The following is a 17572-nucleotide window of genomic DNA, read 5'->3' as shown; positions in this document are numbered from 1 at the left end:
CCAGGCTCATATGAAGGCAGGTAAGTGGGGCTCCAGGCACTCATGGGGGCCTGGGGCTAGGCTGAAAAAAGCAGCTGGGCCCTGCTTGCTATCCTCTCCTCACCCGCCCAAATGCTGCAGTGCCGGCAGTTCGCCTGGCAAAGGGGGCAGACTGTTTACAAGCCAGGTGAGAAGGGAGAATGTCTCTTCAGTGGGTTTTTGCCTTTTCAAATCACTGACAACTTTTATTTTGGGAGCTCAGGCAGCACAACACATATTCCCAGAGCCCTGTGCTGGAAAGGTCTATGCCAGAGAGTGGGGAGAGCTGCAAAGTCATGCCTGTTCTGCAGGCAAAGCACCTACAGAAACCAAAAAGGGTGCAGTGACATGGGTCTGGAGCACAAGGACTTCTCACTGTATAAGTCAACAATTCATGGATATTCCTGGATTTCATCCTCTCCCTGTTCCGGCTCTTCTTACAGGTCAAGTGAAGTCTAGGGAATTAAATGGTACAGGAGGATGGGACATTGGCTTCTCAAGACATGTTGACTCGATTGCCAGCAATCACTGTCCATCCCTAAGGGAAGTACCCAAGTTGTGCAGAGCTTGGGCCTGACTCTATATAGAAACACAGTACTGGCTCCCTCAACCACCTTCCTCCTCCGTGCCCAGCCAAAGACTTTCTCAACCTTAAAGGGCCAAACCACTCTCAGACCAGCTTTCCAAACCCTCTCCTCCCCACAGAGAACCCACACAAAGCCAGGCAACTCTGACCCTACATGACCAGGGATCAATCACAAATGTGAGAAAGGGGTCGGAAAACTGCATGTAGCGCTCTCTACGTGTCCTTAAGCCAGGGCTGGACCCTCACTTCTTGCCTATGGTAGCTCTATGACCACATTAACCTTATAAAAACGTGTGTTTACTCCCATTGCTGTACCAAACCTCCTCTGCTCCCAGGAATGGACTGAGCTGCTTCCAAACCACTCATATACTGGCCAAATGAAGGCATCAGGCAAAGTCTATGACACAGAAGAGCCAAAGCCAACTTCTCGTCGATCCTTAGCACCAAGGCTTACTATCTGAAGAGCCATCTCCACACTGATGTGATGTTGTATTTCTCCCTGACTCTGCCGCCCAGGGAATGGACACATGGGATATCACAGAGGTCTGAACCAAAAAGGTGAGAAATGGAGTAACGATGATGAGCGAGTTGGAGCTAGAGCATAACCGCCCAGCAACATGGCAGATCACAGGAACTTCAGGTCCCAAAGTGAAGGTGAGGAGTTGACAGCAGCTGTCACCTCCCGTTAAACAGTGACATTCAAGGCCAGCTGCGGTCCCCAAATGCTCTCATGAGCATTTCTATCACTGTGAGGCTAACAACCACCCAAGGACAGGCTGCAGAGCAAGGAGGCAGGGACACCCTGCCAGGAGCACTCAAAACATCTCAGGGCCCCTGCTGATGGACAGGCCATTCAGATTACCCTTGCAGGTTTCAGCAGGACCATGGACAACCTCTGTACAGAGCTGCAGCATCACAGCTTCAAGCCAGGTTTCCTCTAAAGAGAGTACTCGGGGACAATACTCCATTTATAGGCAATAACATAGTCACCTCCAGTCAAATCAGTCCCACCCAATTACTCAAATCTTTGGGCTGGAGCCAAAAAATCCTTTCAGATTCCCTGTGAGTAAGGATGGAAGCAGGATACACAGTGAGAAAAGCCGGTATGAGTCATTTTCAGGTCTAGCCTTTCAGGAAAAGCCAGCAGGAAGCCTGACAGCTCAATGCCTTGGATAAGTGGCCTAGGGAATTTTGTGGCAGGTGTCCAAGGGCCACAGACACTAGTGAAAATCACTTTCTCTCCATGGGGCCTCAGTTTCCCCATGTGTAAAATGGTGATGGAAATATGAATTGTAAGCCTTGAGAATATAGAGGGCCACAGCTGCTGACGGAGAGCAGGCAGTAGGAATCAAACTCAAGCCTGGGCAGAGTTTTTACCAGTGCAGAAGGTTTCCTTGTCCCATTGCAACATCTCAGAGCCTAGTCAAGCTCAGACTCAGAGTTTTGGCAGAGTCCCTTATCCAACTGACTAAATCAAGGCAATTTGTGAAATCCCAGCGCCTCGAACACCCCTGACAAGGTAGCATTCAAGGTTAGGGTCCGGCTCCTGTTTAACTGGGGCATACAGCAAGCACTGAGTCCCTCATGGAGGTGCCAGCGCTGAACAGGGAAATCAGTTTTCTCACCCATGTGCTGCAGGAACAAGGAAATGCAGCCCCCTCTAACATCCTGTGCAGGCAATACCTCTTGTGACTGAGCTGAGAGTACTGCTGAAAGGAAATCACATTTCTGACAAGCAGGCAAACTCGATCCCTCAAAAAGACTTGCAGGAACACGGGCAGGCTTCCAATGCATTTGAAGCCTAGAGTTCTCACTTCTAGGCAGGTGAAAGAGTAACACACATAGATCAAAACTGTATTAAATAAAAACAAGTTGAGTTGTTTTTAGCAGCAGAGCAGAGGCGTCTCATATAACTCCTGCTTTTTAAGCAACACACCAGACAAGAATCCTCCCCATCACTCTGCCCCTTGCTCCACTAACAACCAACCGATCGGGGAATCTTCAGCTCCCTTAGTTATTTTAGGTTACTGCAACGCATACTAGAGACAGCGATATTCAAGATTCATTGGTTTCTTGGAGGCATCCAGCTAGCTCTCCATCACTTAATGAAGACTAGGAGAATGCAAAAGATATTAGAGCAGAGAGACCCTCGATAAGATTCACACACTCTAAGCAGTTTAAAACTTCAGGGCTGCAGTGTGGTCTTCAAGACATCCCAACTGACTACCCAAAGCCTACCTGGGATTCCTTAACAGCAGTTCTGGGACATAATCTCTCAAAATGGTTTGTCAAGGCTGCTACAGGTCCCCTTCCAATTCTACAGAAATAGTAGTGCCTTCCCTCAAAGCAAAAGCAATGCCCCCCTTGTGCACAAGAAAAGCAGGAATCATGGCTTTTTAAGGGGAAAAAAAAAGAGTATGACTGTACGAAGAACAGGGTCCCAGATCTGCAGTTGAGCCAAACACTTTTCATGCTTTGGGACAGTCCTGTAAGAGAGATGAGGATGCTCTGTCCTGCCAGAGCAGGGCTGGGAGCTTTTGTTGGGAGAAACAGTCTCCCTGATAAGAGACAGACACCCACTATAAACACTGACCTCATTATTGACATCAACAAGGATGCTTAATACTTGCCTACCTACCTCATTCAAAGTTTTCTCCTAAAACAGCTGGAGGGAAATCTTCTCAGATCACACTGTTTTTCTAGTAGCAGAACAGGGCACTCTAGGATGTTGTTGCAATCCCTGTAGGAATAGTGGCACCAGCACACACATGATGTGACTTGGAGTCTGCATCAGTATGTTACAGGACTGAGAGAGGGAAAGTAATACAAAGAGCAATTACAATGTTTGCAAAATGAAGAAAAGGGGGGAAAATAGACCATCTTGTCATGGGTGCTTCCACACCACTCACATCTCCACAGAAGCAGGGCTGTTAACAAAGTCCTGAAACCTGACACAGCCATGGCTTGTGTAAAGGAGAGCTGAAAGGAGCTTGGCCACAAGTTGTATATCAGCAGGGCCTGCTCAGAGACCACCAGTTTTTAAGCTGCCTCCAATCATCTCCAAAGGATTAGGCCAAAACACAGCCACCAAGCTTTGTCACACCATCCTTTTTACCGGGGAGCTCCACTTTGTGGTCAGATCTCAAGGAAGCAAGAAAATCTTGACCTTACTGTCAACCCAAAAACAGAGAACAGAAAAGCGAAGGGCAAGGGGCCTCAGACTACGCTCTCAGACCCCAAAGGGATTGCTCCAGCTGAAAAAGTCACTGCCAGCAAAAGTTTCTCATCACTTTGAGTGCCCAGTCACAGACTGGCATAACCCAGAGCTGACAGAGCTGACTACAAGTGGTCAAAAGCCCATGCTGCCCACTCTGCAGGCCAGCCAGGAGCTGAAGAGATACAATAAGCACCAAGACCGAGGGAACGCTCTGCTTCTCCACCACCAATGCAAGCAGGTGGGAATGAACTCACTGCTTTCCCAGCTGCCTTTTTAAATCAAGTCATGATCCAGACTAGAGAGCCAGCCCTTAAATCCGTGCTTCTTCCCAAAGCAACCCAGCTCCTTGCAGGGCCACTGCAGAGCTCAAAAGTAGCAGCAGATTGGCTACCCTAGAAAAACCATACAGGAATACAGGGCTGCACTACCAGCTCCTCCTTCCAGCCTACATAGCTGGCCAGGTCTCTGTGGTGAGAAGCCTGCAGCACTCACAGGAGAAAGTAGGAGAAGGACCCAGACAGGAGAACAAGCAGTGTGAAAAGATGGCAAAGGTATGAAGATGAAAATCAGGAGCTGAGTTTTGGCCACTGGTGAAGCTGAGGAGAGAACTGGGACAGGAGGCTGAGCTCAGGCAAGATGGACACCATGGGGCACTGTGTACCCCAGCTGCACACCCATGAACCCTCATCAAAGGGTCGCTGAAGCTGGGCAAGTGAATTAGATCACCAGAGAGAGGGAGCTGAGAGAGGGGATGAGGAAGGCCTAAAAGACATTCTGTAAGAACAGCTCCTGAAGTTCTGTCAGAGGAGGGCTGCATCACTGTGGGGAAGATGAGTGAGTGCTGTAGAGGGAGTTGTAAAAGAAAGAGGCAGCAATGGAGACCAAAGCCCAGGTCTGAGATGGCCAAATAAGGAGAAGAGAGGTAGCAGACAGGAACACTGTCCCATCCAGGTTGGAACCAAGGGGATGAGGCTTGAGGAAAAGGCAGAGGTGATGAGACTAGGAGACAGAACTTAAAAAAGGCACAGAAGTGGAGTGCTCGAAAGTGGCAGAGATCACAAGAGATCCAGAAATCACAAGGCAGGGAGAGACATGGCAAGCACAGATGGAGGTAGAGCCAAGTATGGTCAAGAGGTGGGTGCCAGCGTGGGACAGAGAAGACTGAGGATTAGCTCAGAGGTGAGGAAGGCCACAAGCCAGCTGCAAATGAGAAAATCAACTGTAAGATACTTGAGACCAGAGTCCAAAAGTAAAGTAGGCACACAGTAAATTATTGAAGGTCCAGTGACACGGCAAAACAACAGGGAAGTTCAACATGCATAAGCTTTGCAGCTGAGAAACAAACCGTTCCATTAATTGTGAAGCTAAGTCAACAGATGGAGTGGCAAGGTGGATATGGAAGTTTACTGGGCAAAGCCCTCGAGTCAGATCAAATGCAGTCTTGCACAGGCGGAGCAGCTCACCAAGATGTGAACAGTGGGACACTGACAACAGCAGGGGCCAGGCTGCCAGCAATGAAGGCAGAGCCAGAATAACTGGGGCAGAAAAGGGGTGTAGTCTCTTCTCAAGGTCATGCAGCATCATGTCCCTTCTGAGTCCCTGCCACAAGTTCATTCTTCCTAAATAAACTGAGATCAACAGCCCAGCTAAGCTCAAAGAAGCTGTGCCCAGGTAGAAGGGGTATAACCAGCAGAGATGGAGGAGTCAGTGCAGAGCACAAGGCTCCTTTATTTCTATGCAGGACCTTCCAGGTGGTTATATGCCTGTGGAAGCATCAGATTTATTGTTTGCAATCGATACCATCAGGCAATACATACACAGTAAAAATCCAGTGCATCAAGAGTATATCAGCTTAATCCTGACATGCACAGCAGATCCAGCATATTTCTGCTGTGTAAGACTCACTACTTCACATGAAGCCAATTCCTTCTTGTCCCATTCAGGAGCCATAATGGAGAGATGCTCACTATCACCTTGGGAATGCCGAGCACTCTTCTTTCCCAGGTGAAGCAAACACCATCCCTCTCATCTTTATCCTCAGGTCCCATTTCCCAATCACACATCATCCCTTTTATAGAATCACAGAATCGGTAAGGTTGGAAGGGACCTCTGGAGATCATCTAGTCCAACCCCCCTGCTCATGTAAGGTCACCTACGGCATGTTAGACAAGATTGCATCCAGGCGGACTTTGAATATCTCCAGAGAAGGAGACTCCACAACCTCTCTGGGCAACCTCTTCCAGTGCTCTGTCACTCTCACAGGAAAGACATTCCTCCTCACATTCAGGTGGAACTTCCTGTGGTTCACTTTGTGCCCATTGCCACTTGTCCTGTCACATGAGACAACTGAAAAGAATTTGTCCCCATCCCCTTGACACCCTCCCTTCAGGTACTTGTACACACTGATAAGATAAGATCCCCTCAGTCTTCTCTTCCTGAGGCTAAAGAGGCCCAGCTCTCGCAGACGTTCCTCACAGGGCAGATGCTCCAGCCCTCTGATCATCTTTGTAGCCCTATGCTGGACTCTCTCCTGTAGCACCACGTCTCTCTTGTACTGGGGAGCCCAGAACTGGATGCAGTACTTGAGATGAGGCCTCAGCAGGGCTGAGTAGAGGGGCAGGATCACCTTCCTCGACCTGCTGGCAACAGTCTTCCTAATGCACCCTAGGATACCATTGGCCCTCCTGGCCACAAGGGCACATTGAAGGCTCATGGTCAGTTAGTCCTCCAGCAGCACTCCAAGATCCTTCTGGGACTTTCTCCACGTTGTCCTCATCTTTCTAGAAACACAGTATCTCTTGGCCTTTTGCTTCTGCGAGCAGCATGATTACTGCACCCAGTACTTCAAAAGACATTTCCTGTCATGCCAGCAGAGCAGGAGGTAGCTGATCTCCTCAGTGGCGTAGGCTTTCCTCTCCCTGCTATTCCATTAATGAATAAACTATTGCTTGACCCTCTTTCTCCAGCTGCTCTGATGGGCAACTAGCAAGCATGCCAAACCAAGCAGGCTGGCTAGCCACCCCATAGCTGATATCCCTCAATGATTTGGCACGAGGGCAGATTTCCTTTTAAAGGCCAGGGAAGTCCCAGTAGTCTGACAAGCACCAGCTGTCAATGTATGCAGCTCCCTGCCAAAGTGCCAGTTCTATTCCAGGCCTTGCCTTATAACCTCTTGAGTGGAGGATGCACCTGCTTCCTCTTGCTGACTTTGGATGGGCACAAGAGCTGTTCCAGCTGTATGGGGCACGTGAGGAGGTGCCTAAGAAGTGCCCTGGTGCTGCATGAAAAGACAGCAGTATCCAGATAATGGCTGCTGCAGGAGATCTTCTGGATCAAATGTTCACCATGCCCAGGGATGAACAGAGGACCAGGCAAAGGAGAGTTGCCCAGTAAAAGGTCCTTCCTCATCAACCCCCAAGGGTGACTGTTCACATAGTTCAAAGAGGCCATCACAAATGCCACAATGCCAGCAAGGGAGCACAAGGAGGAGAGGTCGACACAACAAACCTGATGGCCCTACTAGAAAGCATGCATGTCATGGAGTGCATGCAAGGCTTTCAGACTACAGAAAAGAATTATTTGCTACTTGGAAAAAAGCAGTCTTGTCTAAAGAGTCAGAGGCAAAATGATGGCTGAAGGAACAGACAGAAAATAGATATGCAAAGGACTGATCGACCATGATACCTGATATGTGAATAAATGAATGCTGGAGCTTGAACCAAGAGAAAGACAGACAAATCCCCATTTTTGTTCTCAGCAACAATAACCACACATAGATCTGCGCTTTTTTTTTTCCTTTGGCTGATACAAGATACCTGAGCAAGACAGACTTCTCCGAAACTCTAATCTGAAAGCAGCCACTGAAGAGCAATAGAAAGTAGCCAAATTGCTTTCTCCCACTTCCTCAGAGCCCAGCAAGCCCCATGCAGTGAGCAAGAGCACTTCAGCCAGCTTTCACTGATGCAGAAGGAAGGGGGAGACATCTCCCACAGTGTATGGGGCAGAGGGAGAGACAGCAGACCAACCTGCCCAAAGCACAGAGGTGGCAGGAGGTCATCCTATCCCTTTCTGCTGACACTTACACTGGCTTGGAGACACCCACTGAATCACTCACTTCCTTGCCTGAAAGGCTGAGCACCCCAGGGGGAGTATACTCAGTCACATTCCCACCACCTCTCTGAGGATGCTGATTTTGCAGTTCTGGCCATCACCACTCCGCCACACAGTCAATGGGTTGCCCTGAAACTGCAGGGCAGCAGTGCAGGTGGATGAGCAATGCCCCATCTGCTCCCTTCTGGGCAAGGGCCTGGAAGTCACATTCAGGGAGATAAGGGCTACCCAGCCCCTGTAGACATTACATGACCCTTCACAGGTGGGCAAAAGCATCCTTTCATGCACACACACTTCCCCACTATCCTGCAAGTCCTGCGAGTAGGATCCACCACAGGAATCCTGCCTAAGTCCAGGTCTCTTCCCTAGTCTTGTCCTTCCCTAGTCTTGTGTTTATCAATCTTCACATCAGAGGCTGCCTTTAATTTTGAGTACAAGGTACCCATCTAATTAAAATTTAATTTATAGCTCAACCTGAAATCATTAAAATACCAGCTGAATCCTGTCGAAATAAATAAATAAATAAAAAAGAGGCAATGGTTTGTTCATGCTGCACAGTGCCCCTTGGTGTTTGTCGGGAAACAGAAGGCATGTTGGAGCACTGCAGGGATGGGCTTTGTCACTTCATCAGCCTCATCTGCTCAGAAATTCAAATGCCACCAAAAGACTCTGCTTCATCTCTCACTGCTGGAAGAATTCACTGCTTGTTAAAAGACCTGCAAACAAAGAGCCATGTGGTTACAGCCAGCAAAACAGTTATTCAGCAAAAGGCCCTCTTATGGTCCTCGCAGTGCTCAAGCACACCGGCGCTCAGACTTCTGTCAAACCAACTATCTGCCACAAAATGCTTGTTCAGCCTTAGATTTCCCTAGAAAAGTTGTGTGGAAACACAGCAGAGGTGTTCGGGGTCTCTGGTTGGTAAAAAGTGGTGTAACATCCCCGAGACTGCAGAGGAACACGCAGATCAGCTGGCAGGTCATCCTGCCTCTCCACCGAGTGCCTGCATATATTCTTCACCTTCCCTGCGTTGTTGAATGCCTCCCACCCCACAACCAGGGCTGCCTAAATGCAACCCCCCACTCATCCTCCCTGGCCTGGCTCATGGGGTAACCTTCAAGACATGCAAGCCTGGTCATTCATGATTCCAGGGCTGATCACTATGATAACATCTTGCAGAGAGGATTCCCACACTGCTGCCAAGCTCTGAGCTTCCCAATGTGGCAAAATTGATGTCCCAACCAGCCACATCTTAGGACTGAATCATCTATGTAATAGAGGAGCTGAGCAGCTCCCACCTCTTCAGAGACGTTCACCTCATGTTCCAGCTCACCTCGGCCTCCACACTCTCACTCAGCTTGGCATGCACTCACAGCAAAATCCTGCAGCCCTTGCTCAGGCCTGAGTATCTTGGGCAGAGCAGGCCTCGCAAAGGTGGAGAAGAAACAGAGGAGAGAGATGAGAGAAAGGGAGAGAAGGGAGAAGATGAGCAAATGGAAATAGTTACAGATACAGATTCTCTGGAGCACCTGTCACCCTTCTCAGCTGCAGGATCTCCTGCTTTCTGGCAATGTCTACAAGAGTCTGTAAAATGGAACCATTACTGGAAAAGCAGCAGAAGAGTAAGAGACCAGTCATCCTGATAGAAGCTCTCTCTTCAACCTGGCCCTTAGAAACACTAAGTGGCCCTCTGAGCTGCCTGCACTCTGTGCATCTGCCATCCAAGCAATGGTTTTAGCCGGAGCAGGACATGTTCAGATGTAAAACGTGAGGCAAGACAAACAACAGGGCAGACCACAGACACCACTCCTTTCAACACTACCCACTGCCTAAAGCAAACATAAGGCTCTTGTCAGGCACTTCTAGAAAGGAGGTAGAGCTATTCCAGCCCTGCCAGGCATGAATGGGCCCCAGGAGAGAGTGGTGGCGCAGGATCAAGGCACAGCACAGCATCCAGTTTAAACATCAGCCCCTTCCCCTGCTGTGGTCCCAATTGAGAAAACAAAACTTCCCCTAGGAGAAGATCAGTGAGAGGCCCAAGCTGGCTTTGGGACAGGCATGCAGACTCACAGAGAAGCTGCTCATAGCTTCATGCCAGCCATTTGTATGTTAGCTTGTCACAACGGGCATCAGAGTGCCAGGCACTGGTGCAGTTTGCAATACCAAGTGCCCAGCAAGCAGATACAATGACACCATCACAGTATGGAGAGAGCCTGCTGGGCACACTGAGGACCAACCCTATCTACAAGTCTGCTGCAAACCCAGAGCAACTCCAGTGACTCAAACACATTTTCAGTACCCAGCAGAAGAGCAGAGTCTGCTCACAGTATCGTTATGTTCAGGTTCAACTTGATACCGCATTTGATTACAAATATCAGAAATGGTTTTCTAAATGCTGGCATCCAGAGCACAGGCTTGGTTCTCACTGTAACGCAGCACAGAGCCACAAGGCCGACAAGAGGTGATGCTGACGGCCAGTTATGCCTCCAGCCCCGCTGGGTCCCTCCCTCATTCTTTCGCACTAGGACGCACACAGTCTCCACTTCCTCCATTTGCTACACTTTTAAGCTAATGTTGAGTTTGCTCAGACAGGCCCAGACAGATCAGGGGAAGGAGCTGAAGCTTTCAGCAGAGCAACTCGGTTGGTGAAGTGCAGGAGAAGGTTTGTGGTGCTATGAAGAAAATCTGCACTCCTCTCCTAATCTCCAGCCTCCTTAGGATCCAGCCCCAAGGAGACTCCTTTTCTAGCCATCCCGTGCCCTCTGCCAAGCAGCTTTACATGGGAATCAGAGACAGAAGGCAGCAGGGGACAGCACTCCTCCTTGCAGTGGCACCTCCTGCCTGACAGACAGCTCTTGAAATGGAAATAATAAAAAGAAATGAAGGGATGGCATGAGGGGAAAGTGTGCTAGGAGATGTTGCCTTGGAAAACAACACTGGACACAAGGTAAGAGGGGCAGACAGGCAGGGGATCTGGCAGAACAGAGAGGCTTGGACGCATGGACAGGAATCCAGGGCCGAGCAGGGGTTAACCACATCCTTGGTGACACTGACAGAGCACTGGGCTAGCACTGACCCCTCCTGACCATGCATCTCTCCCTCCACCATGAGGTTCAGATGTCCTGGCAATCAACCACTCTCTAAATAGCACAGAATGTATACTTTAAATGAGAACTCTCTGAGACACTGCACTGATATTATTCTAGCTGAACCCTTTAAAAAAGAAAGAAAAAAAGAAGCCCAAGAAAATTAACCCTACATATCTGACCGAATCTGATGGATTTTTCATATGACCAATGGAGCTTTATTTCCCTTCTCTCACAAACAGGTAGGCAATTCACAGCCAGGGAGAGCACCCATGTTCGCACCAGTCCCAATGCATTCTGGCAGTATATATACATTCGCACACATCCAAAAGCTCAGAGCTCACTCGTTCTCCCATATAAACATCAGCAAGGGCTCATACATCTTTTCACTATGACTGCCCCCTCATCTGCACTGCTGGGACTTAGATTGCTGCTTTTTATGCCAGCAAGTCAGCTTGTACTCGGCTGCTGTGCAGGGGGATCCAGGAGGAGACCTGACATGTCTCTTCCCAAAGCATGCCAGCATCTCCTGTCTCCTGCTCTGAGAAAGCAAGACTCCACCATGTCTTGCTTTCGGTCAGGGAATGTCCATCCTCTTCTCCTCCTGAGTAAGAAGTCTGGCATTTTGACACCAGGGATATAAAGAAATGGCAAAACTGTAAGGAGTTGAAGGGCCCTGAATTCAGTCACTAAAATTAGACCTAGAGATCAGTATGCTGAAACTGAGCCTCTGGCTAGTACTGCAGGGACTGTGCTGTGTGCCACATCCTCCTCATTTCCTCACATGCTCCACGCTCAGTATGTCATCCCATCTTATATTAGACTGTGCGTGCTGGGTAGTGCAGACTGTCTTTTTTAGTTTGTATAGTACCTAGCTCAGCAGGCCTCTGACCAAGAGCAGGGCCATTTGGAGCTTTCCCAGTTCAGACAGAGCACCATGTGAAAGCATTTGTGTTGGCCCATCACCTCACCTTCAACCCCAGACTGGGGATTTCTCTGTTTTCATTTCTCTTTGTCCCATCTGGCCCTACCTGACCTTCAGCAGTGCTGTTTTGAGACAAATGCACATGTAAGACTCATTAGGTGCTACAGAACAGCCCTGCTTTCCTATATCAGGCAAAGAGAGACAGCATCACAGCAAGGGGGAGCATACTGTCCCTATGCTCTGCCAGTCCATCTGTACAGCCAGGTACTCACTCACAACTAGCTTGCACCACAGTGTGTGGCTCCACAGGGCAAAGAGGACAACAGCCTGCTGACAGATGGGTTTGATCCTGACCACACCAATGGGACCAACCAGCAAGAATGGAATGCAGTAATGCTGTGCTCCATTCACAGAAGTGAGATGATACTGGATACCATCAGCGCAGGAGCAGCAATTGGGATGTGTAAACCTGCAGTTAGACAGAACCTGCAAAGAAGTAGCCCCAACTAAGGATAAAACTGGTCTGGGTGCAGGATCATTTACTGCAGCACAGTCCTGGTGAGGGCAGGCCACAGGAAGGGAGCTCTCACATCACAGTTAAACATCTCCTCCTTGATCCGAAATCCCAGATCCTGCAGATGAAAATGAAAACTGACCTTCTTTTCTAGGTTTTGAGAAGAGATGTTCTCCCCTCCACTAAAATGTGTTCAGTGGTACCAATGCCTGACCAGGAAGATAGACAACAAAGCACCTCTGCCTGTGCCAGCCTGTCCCCTTGAGCAGAGGAGCTCAAGTAGGGTCCTTGAGCAGGTTGCTTAGGACTGTGCCCAGACAACTTTTGAATATTGCCAAAGACGAAGTCTCCACAACCTCTCTGGGCAACCTGTTTCAGTGCTCAGTCATCCTCACAGTAAAAATGCTTTTTCTTATGTTCAGACAGAATTTCTGGTCATTCCGCTTGTACTCATTGCCCCTTGTACTGTCACTGAGCACCACTGAAGAGAGTCTGGCTCCATCTGCTTTATATTCTCCTTTCAGATATTTAAACACATTGATAAGATCCACCCCCAGTCTTCTCTTCTCCAAGCTAAACAATCTCAGCTCTCTCAGACCTTCCTCATATGAATGATGCTTCAGTTCCTTAATCATCTTAGTAGCACCAGTAGCTCCACATCTCTCTTGAACTGGGGAGCCCAGAACTGGGCACAGTACTCCTGGTGTGGCCTCACCGGTGCTGAGTAGAGGGGAAGGACCACCCCCCTCGATCTGCTGGCAACATTCTCTCTAATACACCCTTGGATTCCATTGGCCTCCTTTGCTGGAAGAGTATATTGCTTGTCCACATCCAAATTCATGTCCACCAAATTAGAGGTGGACTGAAAGAGGGGAGGCGTGTGAAAATCAGGATGGTTTGGGCAAAAGGGAGGGCAAGATGCTGGAGGGAGAGGCAGATAGGCATGCTTTCTACTAGTAGCATGTCAAACCTCAAGGAAAACCTGGTATTTCACAATTTGCAGCTCAGGCAGAGCTATGACATTGAATAGGGCACACATGCAGTCCTGCTGCAGGTGAATCACAACATTGAGGTTTGCCTGGATCACACAACTTCCTTTTTTTTTTCCAAAAAGGCTTCATATCCAACCCTCCAGGATTTGCTCAGCATGATTTACCTCCAGAAACGGCCAGCATAGATAGCCAGCACCCAACATACGTAGCAAGAGCCAAACTGTGAACATGATGCTACTGAGTACTGTGAAACAACTGCTGCTTCCCAGTCTGGGGAAAATCACATTTCAGAAGCTGGTGAAACTGTTCCAACATGCCAGCCATGTGTCCTTGTGGCCAGGAAGGCCAATGGTATCCTAGGATGCATTAGGAAGACTGTTGCCAGCAGGTCGAGGAAGGTGATCCTGCCCCTCTACTCAGCCCTGCCGAGGCCTCATCTCAAGTACTGCATCCAGTTCTGGGCTCCCCAGTACAAGAGAGACATGGAGCTACTGGAGAGAGTCCAGCATAGGGCTACAAAGATGATCAGAGGGCTGAAGCATCTGCCCTGTGAGGAACGTCTGCGAGAGCTGGGCCTCTTTAGCCTCAGGAAGAGAAGACTGAGGGGGGATCTTATCAGTGTGTACAAGTACCTGAAGGGAGGGTGTCAAGGGGATGGGGCTAAACTCTTTCCAGTTGTCCCACGTGACAGGACAAGAGGCAGTGGGCACAAAGTGAACCACAGGAAGTTCCACCTGAATGTGAGGAGGAATGTCTTCTCTGTGAGAGTGACAGAGCACTGGAAGAGGTTGCCCAGAGAGGTTGTGGAGTCTCCTTCTCTGGAGATACTCAAGGCCTGTCTGGATGCAATCTTGTCTAACATGCTGTAGGTGACCTTACATGAGCAGGGGGGCTGGACTAGATGATCTCCAGAGGCCCCTTCCAACTTTACCAATTCTATGATTCTATGCATGTACTTTACTTTGAAATCCCTTGCGCTGAGGGGTGTTACAAAAACATAAGGTGGTGTTATTGTAATCAAGAAAATCGCATTTCCAGCGGTCAGCAGGAAAAATTAACAATGACAAAACACTATTCCAGTACTATAGCAGTGCTGGGGACATGGGAGACTAATAACTGGAAAATGAAAAAATCACTGCAGGACAGCAAATCCTCCAGGTAGCAAAATACGTCACCTGACAATTAACACTTCTTGCAGCCAACAGCATCTCTCCCTGCCCTCCGATTTCTACATTGGAGTCACCATTCTGCAACCAGGACACCATCCTGTAAATCAAACAGTGCTTTACCTTCAGACAGACAGGTGAAAATCGGCTTCTGAGATGCCCTCTGCAGGAGTGAGAGGAAGAGCATTTGGACTGTGGGAGCTAAGAAACTCGGGCACACTAGTTGGAAGAGTTTTTCATTTTCACTTTGGTGAAGGCAGCCTGCCATGTAATTTACACCTCAGCTATCTTCCTCACACTTCCCAGGGTCAAAACACCCAGCTGCTCCTGTCCTGGCACGCATGCGCTTTCATGCACAGTGGAGCCAGAGGAGCTGGAGAGCAGCAGCTGTCACACACAGCAAAACCAGGACATGCAAGAATGATCAGGTGTGAATTCCTGGGTATAGGAGTTCCCCCTTCCTGCTCCTGCCCTTGGCTGGGAGGTCTCAGCTCAGAGAGAGAGCTGAGTGTGGAGCCCATGAGACACAGAAATGGTCTCTGACAGGTGCAGGTTGCTGCTGGAAGCTGCCACAGGGCTCCTTTACCTTACCCCTTCCCAGGAAGGATACGGAGAGGTTGCTTCCTTTACTCTTTTCCAGTAAGTCCTAACACACCTTCCCTTTCTGCAAACACAGACAAGCTAAGGACCTCTGCTCCTTCTCCCATTTAGGACCTTGTCAAGATGCATCAGAGATCCTATAACATCAACCAAATACATGAACACCCTCCATCTTGAGAGACGAGGATTGGAAAGATCCCAGGTCAGGCAGTAAGTCTCAGCATGACAGTCAGAACAGAAGCAAATTTTTTTAGAAGGTAGCCAGAGGACAGTGAGAGCTTATGGCATGGGAACGGGGACAGAAATCCCTATCTCCCAACTACAAAGGATAAGCCTGGGATACGGCTGCAGCATCAATGTTACCTGCCCACCTTAAGGTACTTACATGTGTTAGCATACACGCTATCAGGAGTGTATTTTCCTGCTCCGATCTATGGGAAATTCACTTGCAGAATAAGGAGCTGACAGTGCCACCACACATCATTTCAATTTATGGAGTACGGGTCCCTCACAATTTTACTATTATTTGATACTAATTAATCCTGGGACATAAAATTTCAGAAGTGAAGCAAACATTGCATTTAAATTAGTTTCCTTCATCAACTTCTTGAAATTGCCTACTTTCCACACCACCAAATTCTGTTTTGCTCTTGTACAAGCCATGGGGTAAGTGAAGCCAACTACATAGTCTTTTCTCTCCCATTTCCAGTGCCATGCTGCATGTCCTCCACTCTTCCTTTCTCCCTGAATGCAATTGTCCAAACTGCGTCCCTTCCTACTTGTCATTATTCCCCCATCACTTTCATATGGAAGCTCTCTGAAGGGGACTTTTGTTTTAATCACCTAGAAAGCTCAAACCCTAAATTTACATTATAAAACAAGAAATCTGTGTAAATCCATGCAATCTCTTCTCACTTGAGGGTCCAGTCCTGGATTGCTGTTTCTGTCCCTTGTAACATCACAGCTATGGGAGCATGTACTTCAACAGCCACACTGGAAGAGACTGAGAGAAGTGAGGAGCACAGCTGGAGAGGGTTGCTTCTGTTTCAGACTATGAGTCCCCAGGGACCAACACTCTCCTTTCAGTCCTCCAAGGATGCTTTTTCAGCATTAATCACACAGCTGAAGAAGAGGCTGACACAATGATCTCCACTATCACGGATGACTGGAGCAATGCTAATCTGCCTTGCGTGTTTTGTTGCCTTGGCAAGGTTGCCAAGAATTGCAGCTGTGGCAATTCCTCTGCCTCTTGTCAAGGCATAGCCTTCCATTTCCTCATCAGGAAAGGAATAATAGCCTAAGATGCTTTTAGGCACACCACACTCTGGCCAGATAGGCCACTGGACTGAAGACTCCCATATTACACAGGGTATCAGGCAGGTAAGAAGAACCTCTTCCTCTTTGAAACACAGGTCTTCATTAGGTTGCTCTCAGGAAGAATAAATACTAAGCTAGAGAACTACATACGAATCTTGAGATACCCAGTAGTAGTTTGTTTCTTATGCTGAAAGATTTTCTTCCATGCCTAACTCACAGCTGAGAGCCCTGAGAGCTCCTGATCCACTTGAATATTCAGTGTTATCCAAATCCGCCTTGATTTTCAACATCATCTCTTGGGACACCACTCACTTGAGTATTTGTCATTCTACAACAGGAATACACTTGTTATTTCCAACATTCTAACTATGTCTTTATCAGTAACAGGCCCTAAAATTAAACAGTTGTGTGACTAAATTAGAGTGATCGAGACATTACAGGAATACAAGAACATGAACTTCAGCCTTGCCACTGCAACCAATGCCCAAAGCACATGGGAAGTGTCTAAACAGGCTACTTGAGAGAATTATAGGAATGCTGTCAGAGTATGTAGAGATGCAGCAAGGAAGGCTAAGGCCCGTTTGGAACTGAGTCTGGCAAGGGATGTTAAGGACAACAGGAGGAATTCAAATACATCAGCAGCAAGAGGAGGACTCGGGAAAATGTAGGCCCTCTCCTGAATGGGTCAGGGGCCCTGATGACAAGGGATACAGAGAAGGAAAAACTACTGAATGCCTTGTTTGCTTCAGTCTTCACTGCTAAGGGCAGCCCTCAAGAATCCCAGAGCCTGGACGTGAGGGAGAAAGTCTGGAGAAGGGAAGACTTTCCTTTAGTTGAGGAGGATAGGATTAGAGATCTGGGCAAGCTGGATGTTCTTAAATCCATGGGCCTGGATGGGATGCACCCATGAGTACTAAGGGACCTGGCAGATGTTGTTGCCAGGCCACTCTCCATCATCTTTGAAAGGTCCTGGAGAACAGGAGAGGTGCCTGAGGACTGGAAGAAAACCAGTGTCACTCTAGTCCTCAAGAAGGGCAAGAAGGA

The 17572-nt window shown here is 48.5% G+C and overlaps 1 protein-coding gene across 2 annotated transcripts in view; it reads right to left on the bottom strand.

Moving 5' to 3' along the window:
- TEX264 (testis expressed 264, ER-phagy receptor) overlaps positions 1-17572 on the bottom strand; it is a 71942-nt gene that overhangs the window by 14724 nt on the left and 39646 nt on the right. The gene's annotated exons all lie outside the window — the stretch shown is intronic.

The sequence above is a fragment of the Rhea pennata genome, chromosome 12 (genome assembly GCF_028389875.1).
Source record: "Rhea pennata isolate bPtePen1 chromosome 12, bPtePen1.pri, whole genome shotgun sequence".
In the NCBI taxonomy this organism is placed as follows: Eukaryota; Metazoa; Chordata; class Aves; order Rheiformes; family Rheidae; genus Rhea; species Rhea pennata.
This window is presented reverse-complemented; position numbering and strand designations above follow the sequence as displayed.